General features: G+C 35.6%; 1 protein-coding gene across 2 annotated transcripts in view; it reads left to right on the forward strand.

Moving 5' to 3' along the window:
* The first annotated feature begins 899 nt into the window (after positions 1–899).
* LOC306861580 (cyclin-dependent kinase 17-like) overlaps positions 900–14,655 on the forward strand; it is a 51,601-nt gene continuing 37,845 nt past the window's right edge. The window contains exon 1 of one of the 2 annotated variants that reach the window (XM_079403943.1): positions 900–1,187. The gene's annotated coding sequence lies outside the window, so the exon portion shown is untranslated. The remainder of the gene's footprint in view (positions 1,188–14,655) is intronic. The other variant, XM_079403944.1, reaches the window with a different exon arrangement.

A 14,655-nucleotide genomic window follows, 5' to 3' on the forward strand; every position in this document is an offset into this window, starting at 1 on the left:
CTTGCTGAACACTCAAGAGGTAAAGAACATGTAGATCTAACAAAAAAAGCTGTGTAAATCTGTGTGTGAGATTGTGTCTATGTAATTTTCTCAATCAGATTCACAATGGTGTCAAACCAATGTTTTTAACCCTGTAGTGCAAGCTTGGTGGATCCAGAAACCCGCAGGGTACATTTTACCCACACTTTGAGTTTTGGCTTTGAGCTGCCAAAAAAAAAGCTCCATACAACATGAAAGTTCAGTTCTATGTAAGGGAATGCTAAATTGTGTTACCCCACCCCTGTCATCCAATGTTTAGTTAGCATATGGTTTGAAATTAGAAGTTTAAAAATACGCCACATTTGCCCGAGAATCTACAATTTATTTTATGATTTAATCTGCAACAGATTAAGTACTAAGCAAAAAAAAAAAAAATCAGATTCTTACACCAAAATCAGTTTTTATTTATAAAAGCTGCATCTAGCCTTTGACAACAATTCATATAAGATCAGGGAGGAAGTGGGTAAATAATGAAATTATCACAGGACTCCTAGTTTATCCCTGACAGGTGGAAATGCATGTTAACCATACATCAGTGGAAAATGTATTTATTCAGCTTCCAGATGATGTATAAATCTCAATTTCAAAAAAATAAATAAAAATGTACCCATATAACTTGTTTGTGGTCCAGGGTCACATATAAGCTAGTAAATTGTCTAATTAGAACCAGTAGTCTTTTACCGCTGCCATTGAAGAACCTTTTCGATTTCATAAGATTCAAACCTACAACCTTTTGGCTGCTAAATTGGGTCGTAACCACGACGCCACATCACCCACGAGAGCAGATGTGTCATAGCGGCTGTTATAGAGCAGGTGGCGCTGTTTGTCAACTTTCAGATGATTGCGATGTTCAAATAATTGTTGAAGAAGGTTTTCCTCCGATGTCACCCCTAGGCGGAGGCGTCAGTAGACGGGCAGCAGCAGCACCCCTCCCGGTCTCGAGCACCGCCATAGTGAACCGCACGCGAAGCTCTGCTGAGGATACCAGCGCAAGTTTGACCGATAAAGGTCAGCCGAAGCTGCGTGTTTTGCGTCGGAAAAGGCGGCTTGTGTTTGTGTGTGTTGGCGGAGAGTGGAAAGACGGCATCCGGCCTCCGAGAAGCAGGCGAGGGCAGGGACTCGCGTCCAAACACCGTTTACCGTCTCTGGTGAGTCTTGTAACGATCCGTTTAGGCGGAAGATAGTCGCGACGCTCGTGTAATGTTTGTCAGTTATGTTTAACAAACCAAACTGCCAGGTTTGGGGAGTGTTTGGATCTGATTAAATGTTTAATCGACGGTTGGTTTGTCAACACGAGCTATATGTCGTGTTTATACGCTGTGTTGTTGATTTTAGCTTTGAAAGGAAAGCAAACCCGTTGTTTTGAAGTGTTTATTTAAGCTTTGACTAGTACTGAATTCCACCACCTGGTCGATAACAACCCTGACAGGCTTTGTAGAGTTGTTTTTGTAGTTTTGTTTCACGTCTGTCTTTACGTAATCCATAATAATGCTGAAATTCAGTTGTTGTTTTGAATAATCATTTATAAAAGCTGTTAGGTTGAACCACCATGCTTGTCGGTGCACTGCAAAGAACAGCATATTTTCCATGTAAAATGCCTTTTCTGGAAAAGTTTCCAAAAGTTAGTTAAAGTACCTATTTGTTATCAGAAACTGAAGTACTAATGAATGCATGCATGCATGTATGTATATGTAATCATCCACAAATAATAGATGCTAATGTTTTTTTTGTTAAACATTTTAAAGTAATGTAACATGCAGTTACTTATTCAACAACCAGTTAATTAAACAGTCACACTTATTTATGATCCTGTTTTATATGAGACAGAGATTGCGTAATAATGAATAACATCCTTTTAATATTGACTTAAGTGTTCACACTTTCAGACCCTTTAAATGTCAACATTTAGCCTAGCATCTAGAAATGTGTTGATGGGTTTAATGAATCGTGAACGTGGACAAATGTATCTCCGCCCTCCAGCAAAGCAAAGGGGGTTGCATTAAAAGAAACGTGAATGTGGAGAACATAATTGTTATGCCAACTTCACATGCCCTCTGTTATGCCTGGTCTATTTGTGAGTCAAGCAAATGCAGAGGATGAAGACGTGCATGCATTGAATTCTGCAAATGAGCACAGATGCATGGATATGAATGCATGTGCCCTCTTTGGATGCGATTATGGGCCGGTGGCCAATTTAGGGGTTTGCCATCCCCGGGATGATGCCTATTTCTCAATCAGGGGCTCTTGAGATGGAAATGAGGGTGCGTTCCACAGCCTGGCATGCATGATGCAGCTGTTGCATGGATGACCCAAATTGGGGACTGTGGCTTGGCTGTTCTCAGTCTGGGCGGCTGCATGTAATGTGTCCCACATGGTGATGGACGAATGTTGGGTATATGAGATATAGGCACGCCGTTGTTTCTGTGTGTGCTCTAGTTGAGCGTTTGATGATGATAGTCAGTGTAACAGGAGGACAATGGGTCCATGCCTCACCCAGATGAAGTTCATGATACAGTTTCACATTGTGTTAGTGTGTTGTGACAGAGGAGCAGGGTTACATGGCCTTTGTCGCTTCTGGGCCCTTTGTACTTGGCCGTCTTTATTGTGGTGGTGGATCATGCTGATTATGCATGGCCCATAAAAAGGCGTCACGAAAAATGAGTCTCTCATTTTTATTCTCGTACTTGCTTTTTCACACACACCCACACGCACTTTGCGCTTTTATTTTTGTCTTTCTAATAAACTGTTCGTATCCATATTATTTAATCCCCCCTTTAGGTTTTCCATAGTATGTGGTTGTGTAATGCACTGTCTGATAACGTGAAGTGTAAATGTCTTTTTTGGCGGTTGAGCCGTTTTGTTGGTTGGTCGGTAATCTTCAAAACATGTTGAAGGATTTCCAAGCTCAGGAAATCTAGAATTGAAGTGGGACAATCCATCAAACTGGACACTGTTGCTAGTGAACTACTAGTCTAGTGAAACTAGATTTCTACTTTTTTTTTTTTTTTTTTTAATTAATTGAGTCTTTGCTTGTGCAAAACCCATCACCATGTTGCTAGGGTGTGCTTGGTTGTTGCCAGGGTGTTCCTATACAGTTGCTGTAAGTGTTGGTTGGCAGAGCAGGGTAGTAACTGATTACATTTAATCTGGATTACGTAATCAGATTCCAAAAATTAAGTACTTGTAATTAGATTAAATTAGGCCTACATTTTAAAATACTCTGAATCAGACTACAATTACCCTACTTTTTAATTGATTACATGATTACATATTATTAACCACTCAATAGCAATAAATTATTCATAAATTATTGATTCTGGCTAATTCCTTTGTTTCGTCTTTCAAAATTTCCTTTCTAAAATAGCCTACCACTTAGGCCTTTATACAGTCAAAGTCTTTCAGTTTTGCAGATATTCACACAAAGACCAGTCACTAGTCAGGTGGATATAATTACACAGAAATCTGAGAGGCCAAAAACTCGCTCCATTTCTCTCTGCCTCGTTCTGCCGCTCTGGTTCTCGTCTCTAATTCTCAAGAATGTGACCCTGATCAGGTGCCATCACATTTAGTGTGTATTGACAGTTATTGTTCCAGTTGTGATTATTCTCACTTGTTCAGTGTCACTGCATCACTGATCATATTGGAGGTGAGCACACATTGTTCAGAACCTTCTTTTCTGCCTTCCTTAAAGAGGAAGTGGCAGACCTCACAGGAAGTGACCTAATTAGAGGTTTTATGCATGTCCGTCTTGTTGCTTTAATGACATCATAATGCTGTCATGTTGCGCTGGGATTGACATTCAGCTTTTGACAAGTCATGCAGAAACTCTTTCATCTAATATATTTACTTAAAGTACCCCTGAGATTTTAAAATAAATATTTTAATAATTAGGTGTTACATTTGCATGTCCATGGTTCTCGCGCTGGTTATGGTCACATGACATGCAGGTCATGTGAATTTAAGCGCTAAAACAGAGTCTAGAAAATTTAATTTTTGTTCATTTTTACTGTAGGTTTCATGATTCCAATTAATTAGACATGTTTTTTTGATGAATAAAATTGAATTTAAGCATTTAAAACAGTGTCTAAAATTAAAATGGAAAAAATAAATTGGGATTTGGGATTTCATAGGGCCCTAGGAACCCATCGCCATGATGCTAGAGTGTTGTCGGTGGTTACTGATGTGTTGCTATGTGGTTGCTAAGGTGTTCTTCTTAGTCACTAGATGATTGCTTACTAGTCCAAGTCAAAAGAGTCCATCCCCAAGTCTGGTCGCTCTTTCAAAGTATAGGCAAGATATTCTAATTCTGTATTTCCAGCTAAGTGTTACTTAATCCTTTCCCATTAAAAAGGGTTTGTGGGAAGGAAACACAATGATGAAAGAAACAAATTGAGTGTAAAAGTGAGAAAATGCAGTAGCACTGTGTTTTTCACTCTGGAGTCATGCATTGATTTGGTTTATGGTTTTTTTGCAGAGCAATTGTTCTTGCTTTCTTGTGTGTTTGTGGGTAAGGTGAGCGAGGCGGAGGAAACACATTGTTGCAGGCATTAATGTAACTTGACCTGTGCAGAGCTGCTAGCAGTCAGGCGGTGGGTTGAGTTATATGAGAACCCGTGTCTCTTGTTCTCTCTGCAGTTGGGTTCTTATACCATCAGTAGGTCAAGGACATGATGGATACAGTTAATTAGTTGAAGAACAGCTGATGCTCTGCCCTTCATACAGTACAGACACCTCTGACTGCACACCCACACGCTTCGTCCCACCACACTATTTCCATACACACCTAGTCACACAAACCAGATACAAAAGTCAGCGTTGTTCCATGTGGTGGTCTTTCTCTGGTGTTTGTTCTTGATAACTATCTTTCTCATACAAGCCACCCAGAATAATGTCCTGTGTCTTTCTGAGTGCATCTGAAATGGTTGAAACAAAGGCACAGTATTATAATTAGGCTAGTTTCGGGTTCTTCTAAAGCTGATTAGGCACATATTTAAAAGAAATGTTTTGTGGAGAAAAAAAATACTCGTGATTTTGGGAAATTGTGTATCAGATAAAGGACAATATGCTATCAGCACACTAATTAAAGTGGAAAAATATGCTATTAAAATAATTAAAAAAATACAGCTGCAAATGTTTTTTTTTTTATTAGTGTCAATTATTTTTTTTACATTATTTTGATGTTCTTAAATGTTAAATTATATTATGTAATTTTAATAATAATGATTTATTGTAGTATATAATGTATTATTATTATTGCTGGTTATATACTTATTGTTTATAATTGTTATAAAATGTTGTTATTGTTATATAATGAAATATTAAATTATATGAATATTTAATGATTATTTATTTGACTCTGCTGCAGCCTAGATTTAAACTGCTGATTTTGTCTGGCCAGAGGTTTCCCCGTCTAAATACTGTAAAGCTGATATAAAGCCACCCAGCTTTATATCAAGCTGATGTAAAGCTGCTTTGACAAAATTTGCATTGTTAAAAGCACTATACAAATAATATTGACTTGATTTATAGTAAATAATTAAATATTTATTATTTATTTATTATTATTATTGTATATGTTAAATAATTTTCATATACATTTTTGTTACAACTAACACAATAATACATTTTATTAAAGTTTAATGATTACCAATTGCAAGTGTAATAATATTAATAATATAAATTATTTTTATTGTTGTCATTGTTATTAGTGTATATGTTATATAATTGTTCCTATAAACTGCTGGTAGTCTCACTAATCAACTAGTCCGTTCTTGGTCGACCATCATGAACCATCATTATAGGATATATAAATATTATAATTTATATATTTATCAGAATATTTTAACATTAATTTGGATATCAGTTATTTAGAAAAAAGTTAACTGTTATGACCTTCTTTTTTTTTTTATAAAATGTGGCATCCGTTATGTTTTTTCCCCCTTTATTTATTTAATTATTTAAATTGTTTTTGGTACAGGTGAAACAGTTGAGACTGATATAAAAGTTGTTTTTCCTCCATGCTGAATGTAGGTTAGTTCACATTCTTGAAGTGGTTCACACTTTTTGGACCCTGTTAGCAAAGTAGACATCTTCTGGAAAGGGCATGTTGCTATTGGCAACAAGAACTCGCTCCATTTCTCTCTGCCTCGTTCTGCCGCTCTGGTTCTCGTCTCTAATTCTCAAGAATGTGACCCTGATCAGGTGCCATCACATTTAGTGTGTATTGACAGTTATTGTTCTAGTTGGAGGTGAGCACACATTGTTCAGAACCTTCTTTTCTGCCTTCCTTAAAGAGGAAGTGGCAGACCTCACAGGAAGTGACCTAATTACAGGTTTTATGCATGTCCGTCTTGTTGCTTTAATGACATCATAATGCTGTCATGTTGCGCTGGGATTGACATTCAGCTTTTGACAAGTCATGCAGAAACTTCAGTCCCCACACATTTCTCTAAACTGCCGACAGCTATTTGAACAATTGGTAACCTTTCAGGAAAAACCACCGGCTACCAAACACAGGAAGAGAGGCGTGTAATACAGGACCTGAATGTTGCTGTGTGATCCAGGTGTTATGGGGGTGAACCATTACCTGACTGTCTAAACCCTGCAGCCCTGTACCCTACACCAGGGGTCTCCAACCTTTTTTACACCGCAGACCGGTTACGGTTTGAAAATTTGTTTGTGGACAGGGGTTTTTTTTTTTTGTGTGAATCTTGTTGTTGTGGATGGTCTTTAAAACAGGTCTATTAATTTATACTGTTATCAGCACATGAGAATATGAGCTGTTAATGCAGCGTTAGAAAACTCCATCAGTTTTTTTTTTACTTTCACTTTCTGTATGACTGAAGTTAAGACGCTCACCGGCATAACTATTGCGCAAAGTTTGCACGTTGCTTTTGTGATATCCATTGGCTCGCCTTCATGGTTTAAAACAGAAATATTTCCAGTATTGCGACGTAACTGCAACCCCCTATGCATATGTATCTTAAACGCAGGGATAAATGAAAGAGGAATCGAATCAGTATGCCGCGCTGTCTGAAACGCGTCTCTATGCTTGTGTGCGCTTCAGGTGTGTGTCAGTACAGCACGCAAGTAACGAATTCAGTTCTGTTTAGTTTCTTCTTGTGGTTTTAAATAGCTTGAACGTGTAAATTGGCAAATTAATTTGCGAATCATGCCGAACGGTGGGGTCTGGACCTGGTCCGTATATCGCGTATCAACTGCGATCCGTTTAAAGCCCTAGCCATGACAGATCAGAGCGATCTTTTATTTACTAATTTAACATGAAATCGTCAAATTGCTACTCGATATCAATCGCATACAACAAAAATACAGAACAATTAGAAAAATAATTTACGCAATAAATAACGGAGCGTCATATCTATACACATTTTCCCCAGAACTTTCTCGCAACCCTGTAGGAATTCTTCCACGGCCTGGTAGTGGGTCGCGACCCGGTGGTTGGTGACCTCTGTCCTACACAATGAGAGATATTTCAGCCATGCAAAGAATGTATGTGTTTGTGTGTGTGTTTTTATTTGTGTGCAAGTCCTGTTGTCGTTTCCCTCAAGCCCCAGTTTGGTTTGAAGAGGTAGACTATTAACTAGAGAAATGTTTCGCTGATATTGACACTTTGTTACTTATTTGGTTATATCAGTTGTTAAATATAAAAAAAAAAAAAATGGTATGGAATATCACCAAACGGCAGAATTACTTGTGTATTCGGTAAGAAACAGTGTTTAAAAGTAAAAGTTACTTATTTATCTAAATAATATTTGCATGAAAAAACAATAAATATAATATTATTATTATTATTTAATAATAGTAATTTACATTTTGGTGATAGTTTAATAAGTTTATTTACATTGTGCTATTATTAGATGTTTTATTTGTAAGAATACTGAAAGTTAATAAGTTCATAAATTTAATTTAAGATTATTATTATTATTTTATATTTTATTACATGAACGTTATTAGTACTAAATATTATTTAATAATTTTATCATCATATTTGGATGATAGTTTAATAAATTAGTAATAATAATATTTATTGTTATACATGAATTGTTCTGATAATAATTGCATTAAAGTTATTATAAAATAAATAGTATTATTACTACTACTTTATTATTATTATTATTATTATTATTTTCATGACGGTTTAATTTAGTAATAATAGTTTTTTTATTCGTATTGTTATTACATGAAAGTTATTAAAATAATGCATTTGTTGTTATTATCAATTTATATTTAGTGTATATATATAATATATTTAGTATATATATAATTTAGTATATTATATAATTTGATGATAATAACTAGTGGTCGACCGATATCTGGCATTTTTCAAATATCGGCATCGGCCGATAAATTTTTCTGTTTGGCCGATGCATTCAAGGCGGGACTTTTATTGTGACGGCGCTGAGAGCAGCAGTGACTAAGCAAAGTGTGCTTGCATTCTCCCTAGTTTTCTGGCGTTGTTAACAGTTCCGTCTATGGATAGAAGTCTGTCTAATAAAAAGATAGAACTGTTAAACAAAGGAATTAATTGTATACAAAAAGTGTTATAACGATTGTATTTATATTATTAGTAACAGAAAGGCAAACGTTATAATACTTTTTCGTTTGCCATCAACATTCATAAAATACACATTTATATAATTTAAACAAATCTTTGAATAACTAATGAACATTTTATTTCACAAACGTTGCAAACTTAGTCGAATCCAGCTGTGAGATCTTATAAAGTGTGCATTTATATCCTGCAAGATTGCATATGGTGTGCGTGACAGTCGGTCCGTGCAAACTGAATGTGGACAGTAGGAAACGCACGATCAACAAACTTTAAACTCGTGATTTCAAATTATGCTGCGCTTTATGCATTTGCTCACTTTCATGTTCATGCCATTTTCACTGTGTGCTGTATGTAAAATAACTGTTACCTTGGCTTTATTTGAACAATATGATTACCAATGCGCACAAACTTCCCAGAATACTGAGTGCTCTATTAGTTACTGTGTTTACTTCCTTTTTAATTATATTTTTATTAAATATTTATGTGTTTGTGAAAAATACTTTGTCATCTAAAGTATAAGTATATTTATTTTACACGTATATCTTTTAATTCATTTTCAAATTGTTTAAAGTTTCTTAAATACTAATAAAAATAAAATTATATCGGCTATATATCTGCCATCGGCCACCCTGCTTTTCAAGATATCGGCATTGGTTGTCAAAAAAACAACATCGGTCGAACGCTAATAATAACAGTAGCAGTAATAAAAAAAACCTACGTTAATATGGCACTATATTATAATTTAAGACTAAAATTAATATAGTATTAAAAATTGGAACTGAGTATTGGCCATTGATCATTTAACCAAAAATCAGTACTGGTGTGTAGATCACTTCTAATAACGGAGTTCCTGAAACTCAGATGGTAGTGCATGGCATTAGCAACTGCAAGGTCATGGGTATACGTTGAATGCATAAATAAATGCGTCTGCCAGATAAATGAATGTAAATGTAAGCAGTGCATTTAGCTTGTAATATGAGTGTATGTTCTGTCTGTGTGTGTGTGTGTTTTCTGTTCCTGGTTCAGCTCTCTCTCTCGCCAAACTCCACATGCTGAAAGGTTTCTTTGTATAGTGCTGCACTGAGCCATACTGCTTCAACATCCCACAAATACACACACACACTAAATTCCTACAGTACCGTCCAGTGCCCATCTCACATTTGGGCCAATTGTGCTACATTCACTCTCTGTGCCATATAGTGGCCTACTTTCCCCTGTGATCATCGCTTTGACATCATTTGTGCCCTGCGTGTCCATCTGTATGTGCGTTACACTCTGATTGGCTGATAATCTCTTTGGATCAGATTCAGGGTCGAGATTGACAGGGTCCCTATGTAGTGTTCAATAAGCAGAAATTCATTGGTTAAAATTATTAAATAAATTAAAAATAAATAAGTTGATTAGTATCTTTTTTTTTGGTGTTCAATATGAAAATGTATGTAACTTATTTCATTTATAATGTGTATGTGTCATCTTCACCGTTATGTGACCCACAGACATAATTGTATTGTAAAGGTCACATCTCATGTGTTTTATGCTCATGCTGTGGTGAATTGAGCTGAATAAAAATGCCAGACGTCTTGTCACTGTGGTTATTTTACCTAAACTTTGTATAGTTCTGCGTGACAATACTTGCACAATGACTGGTGGGAAATTTTCCTTCTGTACTTCTCATGAAGTGATATATTGAAATGATGTGCATCTGTTCCCTAAGCTGTTTGCAGTGGCTTTGCACTGAGTATTGCAATTGTGCTTGGTAGTAACTTTAAAAAAGAAAAGATTTTAATTATATTTATACATGTTTTTTTTATTAGATAAATTTTTGTTAATTTTTTTTATTTTAACAATTAAAATGCTTAACTTTTTTGTGCCAGAAAAATAACTTTTTTTATTATTATATTATTTTGTAATATTTATTTGTTAACTAGTTTTTAAAGCTTAACTGTAAGTGAAATATATGATTGGGGAACTACTGCTTCTTCAGATGGACGTCTTTGGCTGTAGGGTTGTGTTTCACAGTATTTTTCTTTAGACATCTTGAACCATGAATGTGCCATTTTTAAGCCACAGTGTGATAAATAGTTCAGTGTTAAAAAACGTGTCTTAAACCCTGCACTATTTCGTTTTAGCTGTTTTGGAGCGCAAGAACACGTTCTGTGTGAATGGCCCCCTAGGGACCCTGTTCCAAAAACTCTGTCTGTGTGACTCCGATAGAGTGAGAGTGTGTCTTTGAGTCTTTGAGACTTCTTTCATCCCTCTAGCTTTAAAATATTTATGGCAAGGCACATTGATAGGGAACAGACGATTTGGTGTCACTCACGTTCGACTGAAGGAGTGTGTGTGTGTGTGTTGCCCACAGTGATCTCATTGCCTCTCTCATCTCGCATGGTGTTTACATTCCAGCATCTCTAAGCAACAGCGGAGCGTCACAGGTCTCTGCACCCCCCCCCCCCCCCCCCCCCCCCCCCCTTGGTTTTTCTGTAGTAAAGCACACTTTGTTCTTGTGCATAGGTTGATAAAGTTACCTGGAGTTTGGCATCTGTGAGTCAGATGTCTTCACTCTTATGAATGATTGTGTACTGTCTATGATCTCTTATATATGAATAATATAAAAAAGATTGTAATATTTTAAATTCTCTGTTAAAGGAATGTCTTTTGTAACTTTTCTGACATGGTGTCACCACAGAAATATAATTTTTTTTGTTTTTGTTTTCCATCAGTATGTTATGAAAATCTAAGAGATCAAATGTTTGTAACTTGAAATAAAATCAGTTCAAAATCAAAATCATCACAAAATCAACTAAAACTTAAATAGTAGTAATAAAAACTATATAAACATGTTTTTAAATAATAAATAATAATAATAAAAATAACCAAAACGCACAACAAAATTACTAAAACTTTTAACTAAAATTAAAATGAAAACATAAAAATACTATTTCAAAATATTCATAAAACTGTAGTATCTCGGTGATACTAAAATGACACTGAAGGTCAGTCAGTGCTTATCTTGATTGTAAATTTATTTTATATTTAATTCAGTGCTTAATTTGAGCTGGAAAGCTGTCCTTTTAGGATTTGGCTGCTTAGCTGCATAAACTTTTTTTTTTTTTTTTTTTTTTGTATTTTACTTGTATTACTTTAGAATTTTTGTCTTGTATTAATCTTAAATGGCTTTTATAGCTTTTTATTGAAAAACTTATAATTCAAGATTTTATGTGGAAAATAACAGCATGCTTATTAACATGTAGTGAACCTGGAAAATGTAATCCTTTTTTCTCCTCTCAATTTAAAAAAAAGATCTTATTCCCATAATTCCCTCTTTGTGCAAGGTCTGCTTTCCAAGCATATTCCGTTTAGCCTGGGCTGTCCTCGCTGTTTCCTTCAGCTGTGATCAATTGCAGTAGTTCATTCTTGTTTTGTTCCCCAGGTCTTGGGTGATTTAGCTGATGTCTGAAAATATCTGTGCATATGATCTGTCATGGGAACCGGCCGGGCTGTGGGTTTTTTTTTCACAACCCCTGTGTTGTGCAGAGTCAAACAGGAACAGAGCTCGTATCAGGACCTCACATCAGGACCCTCAGTGTGGGACACGAGGTGGACGGCTGCAGGATTTGAGCAGATGTCTGGAGATGTCTTTGAAGGGATAGTTCACTCAAAAATGAACCTCATTTACTCGCCCTCAATTTGTTGCAAACCTGTAAGAGTTTTTTTTTCAGCTGCTTATCATAAAAGAAGATATTTTGAAGAATGTTGGTAACCAAACAGCTGACGGTAGCCATTGACTTCCATAGTATGGGGAAAAATACTATTGAAGTCAATGGCCACTGTCAGCTGTTTGGTTACCAACATTCTTCAAAATGTGTTCAGCAGAAGAAAGAAATTCATATAGGTTTGGAACAAGTAGAGGGTGAGTAAATGATGACACAATTTTCATTCTTGGGTGAATGATTCTTTAAGCTTTAATGGTTTAGTTAGCACTGTGGTTAGTAAAGTGGGCTGGTGCACTGGGTGAAGAGTAGGTCAGAAGATGTAGACCACCCATCCCCCATTAGTTGTTCAATGTGGTTGATTGTTGACTTGACAAATGCATTTCCTATTGAAACCGGAAGTTTAGGTGCGATTATATAGGCTAAATACCCTTTTTTTTATAGCACAGCTAGGACAACAAAACCATTAGTTTCTATCCATTTACAGCTTTTGCTTGTCAGAAAGAATTTGATTGGATAAAAACTAGTACAAGATGAGTTATCAATTTGCTGTCGAGCAAGAGAAAGACACACACATCATTTTGTCAAGTGTTTTTTTTCATCTCTATCTTATTTTTTAATAATGTTAATCTGTATTTTTATTTTTAACCAAAAGCCCTACTAGGGACAAGTGTCCTAAACTAGCTTTAGCTAAATGATGCATACATCAGATGACTGTTTAAGTTTATCTATGTTTTTTGTATCCATCCCTACTTAATCTATATAAAAAAACCCATCAATGGAAATCTTATTTATTCAGGTTTCAGATGATGTATAAATCTCAATTTCAAAAAATGGACCCTTATGACTGTTTTTTTTGGTCCTGTGAAATATATATGTGACCCTGGATCACAAAACCAGTCTTAAGTCGCTGGGGTATATTTGTAGCAATAGCCAAAAATACATTGTATGGGTCAAAATTATTATTTTTTCTTTTATGCCAAAAGCATTAGGACATTAAGTAAAGATCATGTTCGATGAAGATATTTTGTAAATTTCCTACTGTAAATATATCAAAACTTATTTTTTGATTAGTAATATGCATTGCTAAGAACTTCATTTGGACAAATTTGAAGGCGATTTTATCAATATTGTGATTTTTTTTTTTTTTTTTTTTTTGCACCCTCAGATTCCAGATTTTCAAATAGTTGTATCTCATCCAAATATTGTCCGATCCTAACAAACCATACATCAATGTAAAGCTTATTTTTTCTGCTTTATGTATAAATCTCAATTTTGGGAAATTGACCCTTATGACTGGTTTTGTGGTCCAGGGTCACATATGGTTTAAAAGTTAAACACATGAAATGCATAGTGATGGTCACTATTTAGGGGAGAATGATGAATATCTGCATTTTTTCCTACATTGTACAGTGTTATTGTTAATTAAACTAAAACCATTAAATATGTTCACTAATTGAAATAAAATAAATGATACATATTAGACTGAAAAACGAATGCAAATTAAAAAAACAAATGCAAATTACGAAAGCACATAAAGTTACTCGAATTGAAAATATAAAATAAAATCTATATAACAGTATATAAATAATTTTAAAGTCACACTACCAAGCAGTCATTGGAAATTAAGGTCAATTAATTTAACAATTGAATTGTTCAAATGTTAAAAGTACATTGGTCTATTGATTACAAGTGTGTGTTTGAGTTGCTAGTTCAGGTCTTTGCTAGCTAAACCTGTTTATTATTGAGAGCAGGAGAAAGTCAGGAATGATTAACTTAAAGTCCCCGTCCAAAGTTTGGTTAGATTGCATCACATGCTTAAAGCAGCTAGCGCACTGCAGTGCCACCATTCCTCATAAATCAACCAAGTTCCCACATGCACTGAGTTTTCCCAGTTCCTAATATATTTATAGCGTCAAACCAATACGTGTAGGTGTTCTTTTTTTATATTTATTTGTAGTTATTTTTATATTCCAGAACATTAGGACTGAGGATTCAGGGAAATCTTTTTGGCACATTACCCTGAGGGCTTAGCATGCTTTTGTCGTTTGTGATTCTGCACTGGAATGTTACTCACCTGCTGTGGGGACAATGACAGGAAGTTTGCGTTGTCATGGCATAAAAGAGGATCGTGGGATTAGGAACCTGATTCAGCCATTCGGGTGTCAGGACGGTCAGATGAACTGTCGCCCGACCCATATCTGGAGGCGTTCAATATCAGCTGAGAGCTCTGAGCGAGTGCCAAATATGCACTTCCTGTTGCAGCGATGTCGATTTTGACCTCTGTCTTTCAGTGTGTTTTGCTGAAAGGTTTGTTTTGCTGTTGGAGTGCCG

This window comes from Barbus barbus (assembly GCF_936440315.1).
Source record: "Barbus barbus genome assembly, chromosome: 42".
Taxonomy (NCBI): domain Eukaryota; kingdom Metazoa; phylum Chordata; class Actinopteri; order Cypriniformes; family Cyprinidae; genus Barbus; species Barbus barbus.